A 3,281-nucleotide genomic window follows, 5' to 3' on the forward strand; every position below is an offset into this window, starting at 1 on the left:
AGTCTCAAGCTTCCGGATTGAGAGGATATCTTTCATGTACTTCGCATAGGCCGAAACGTGATTGATTAATTCCGTGAAAGGAATTGAGACTTCCAAATTCTTCACAATTTCCATGAACTTTCCAAGTTGATCATCAAATTTGGGCTTGGCTTGACGACTTGGAAAAAGGAAGTCTAATCACAATGGGCTCCTTCTCCTTGGCCTTGTCTTCATTTTTCTTTGAACTTTCTTCTTTTGATGATTCTCCATCTTTGGAGTTTTGCACAATTTCTTCCTTTTCACTAGCTTCCACAACTTCATTCTAAACTTGCTTCTTCGGTGCTTCATACCTTGTACCACTTCTCAAAAGAATGGCACTAACCGTTTCATGTCTAGGGGGATTACTTTGAGGTGGTAATTGCCCCTTTTGTCTTTGTGAGCTTGAAGATGCTAGTTGAGTCAATTGTGTTTCCAACATCTTGGTGTGAGCTAGAATTTTGTTGATGGTGGTTTCCTTTGCTTGGCTATCTTTTTGCATTTGAGTGAAAAATTCTTGTTGATTCTTTTGCATTTGGAGGACCGCTTTTTGGACATCAAAACCTTGGTCATTTTGGTGATTGTATGGATTTTGATTTTGGTAACCTTGGTTTTGATTGTAAAAGGGTCTTTGATTTTGGTTTCTCATGGGTGGTGGAGTGTATGTTGTTTGAGGGTTTTGAACATTTTGGCTTTTGTATGAGAGATTTGGATGGAATTTGGTGTTTTCATTGTAAAAGTTGGAATAAGGGGTACCACTCTTGTATGCTAGGAAAGCATTCGCTTGTTCATTTGTTCCCCTACATTCTCCTTGGTCATGTCCCAAAGTTCCACAACTCTCACATATCCCACTTGGGATTGATGAGGATGCCGTCATGGCATTAACATGATGCTTTGATGATTTTGAGTTTTCCTCAAGTCTAGCCATAGCTTGTTCAAACTTCAAGTTGATTGTGTCAATGTGAGCACTAAGTTGAGCACCCAATTGAGTAACGGAGTCCACTTCATGCTTTCCTCCTCTAGTAGCCTTGCGAGGTCTACTATATTGTGAGTTATGGACCGCCATTTCCTCAATCTTGTTCCATGTTTGATTGTCATCAACTTCGGTGAACATTCCATTTGATCCCATATTGAGAATATTCCTAGAATCTTCATATAAACCATTCCAAAATTGTTGCACCAAAAACCATTTCCTAAGTCCATGGTGAGGACATGAGCGACATATTCCCTTGAACCGCTCCCAAGCTTCATACAAAGACTCTTCATCCCTTTGCTTAAAACCCGTAATTTGAGCTCTTAGCATGTTAGTCTTTTCCGGTGGGTAGAATTTTTTGTAGAAAGCTAGAGCCAACTTCTTCCAAGAATCTATTCCAAGGGTGGCCTTATCAAGGCCCTTCAACCATTGCTTCGCGGTGCCGATTAAGGAAAATGGAAATAAGACCCATCTCTTTTGGTCTTGAGTCACGCCCGTTTGAGAGATAGCATCACAATAGTCGCAAAAGGTTTCCATATGAGAATGAGGGTCCTCACTAGGCATCCCCCCGAATTGGCTCCTCTCAACTAATTGGATGAAGGCGGACTTGGCAATAAAATTTCCGGTGAGGTGTTGCGGTGTAGGAGTACCATTTGGTAGATTCTCCTCGGTGGGTACGGAGTGTGACGAGAATTTTGGCATTGTAGGTGGATTTTGTGGGGTATTGTTTAATGGGTTTTCTTCTCCTTCTATTGCGAAAGGATTGACAAACTCACTAGTGGGTTGGACAACTTCACCAATACCTCGTAAATTCCTCCTAACAACTCTCCTATTGTTCGTCAAGGTTCTTTCGATTTCACGGTCAAAAGGTAACAAATCACCTTGTAACCTTCTAGACATGCAAAATATCAAACAACTCAACAACAATTAGAACAAACCTTGAGGAGTTTTACTTCCTCAAGGCGAAGAGAGACACAACTAATGACAATAAAAAGAAATCTAAATCAAACAAACACCGTCCCCGGCAACGGCGCCATTTTTGATGCGATCCCGCTAAGTGTTCACAAATTAAGATGTGGTCGTTGGTCACGGTCGAATCAAAACACAATTTATAACTTCACAAACAACTCTACAATTAGTAAAGAGGCAAGTAAAGGTCGGATCCCAAGGGACGGGAGTGAAATGAGATTTCTATTGTAACTAGTGGTGTCTAAGGAGTGTCACAAATTGGGTTGATGTAGAAGGTCACTAAACTAAAATAGCAATGAAAATAAACAAGCAAGATGAATTAAAGGGGTGTAAACAATTGATTAAAGGCACTAGGGTGTCATGGGATCATAGGGGAATCATGGGATATGATCATACAAACATGTTCTCAAATTATAAGCAAGCGATTATTGTTGTGATGGATTGAGTTGGGTTATATCTTACAATCCTAGGAAAGTTTGGGTCCCGGAGCCGAATCGATTAGATTGTACAACACCTACAAGTCGACTTAATCTTCCCTACTCAACAACATGCATGGTCTAATGAGACTCGAGTTGGGTTATGTCTTACAAGTCTCATTGAAAAGATAGAAGATGATAGTAAATGCAAGGATTCATAGGTTTAGCATTTCATCAAATATAACATGTGCATGAGTTGAGATCAAAACAAGCAAGCAAATAAAACATGAAAGCATATTAATTTAAGCATGAATCATTCCCCATGTTGGTTTCCCCTAATCACCCATTAACCCTAGCTAAGAGACTACTCACTCATTATCATGTTGATCATGCTAGCAAGGTTGTCAATCATACCAACAATATGAAACATGATGAATAAATGAAAGTAATTAACAATAATTAAAAGGGGATTAAGAGATTATACTTACTAATGATTCCAATAATAAAGCAAGAATAATAGAAGTACTTGAATGCTAGATTGAGAGGTTGTCAATCTCCCAACAATAACCCAAATAATCTTCAATTACCCAAAATAAAGGATGAACAAAGGAGAGATTAAAGAACTAAAACTTGGATTAAAACTTGATTAATACTTGACTACAATATTAAAGAGAGATTTGATTGATATTAACTACACTAATTATTGATAAGAAGAACATGCTCTCCTAATTAGACTAATGGGGTATTTATAGTGGAAATTAGGGAGGATGCATTAGGGTTAACTAAGGGCTAAACTAGTAATTACACTTTTTAAGTTGAGCAAGGACACTCCGGTATTTCTTGAGAGAAGGGCTTCTCTTTTCGTAGCTTCAAGAAGATAATCCGTGCTGTGCTGGAATCCGGGCGGA

The 3,281-nt window shown here is 38.9% G+C and overlaps 1 non-coding gene across 1 annotated transcript; it reads left to right on the forward strand.

The window, feature by feature from the left end:
- The first annotated feature begins 1,211 nt into the window (after window positions 1-1,211).
- On the forward strand, window positions 1,212-1,318 carry LOC141589177 (small nucleolar RNA R71). Its single transcript, XR_012520127.1, has one exon. It is a non-coding gene; the product is annotated as a small nucleolar RNA R71 (small nucleolar RNA).
- Window positions 1,319-3,281: the final 1,963 nt, after the last annotated feature.

The sequence above is a fragment of the Silene latifolia genome, chromosome 6, assembly GCF_048544455.1.
Source record: "Silene latifolia isolate original U9 population chromosome 6, ASM4854445v1, whole genome shotgun sequence".
Taxonomy (NCBI): domain Eukaryota; kingdom Viridiplantae; phylum Streptophyta; class Magnoliopsida; order Caryophyllales; family Caryophyllaceae; genus Silene; species Silene latifolia.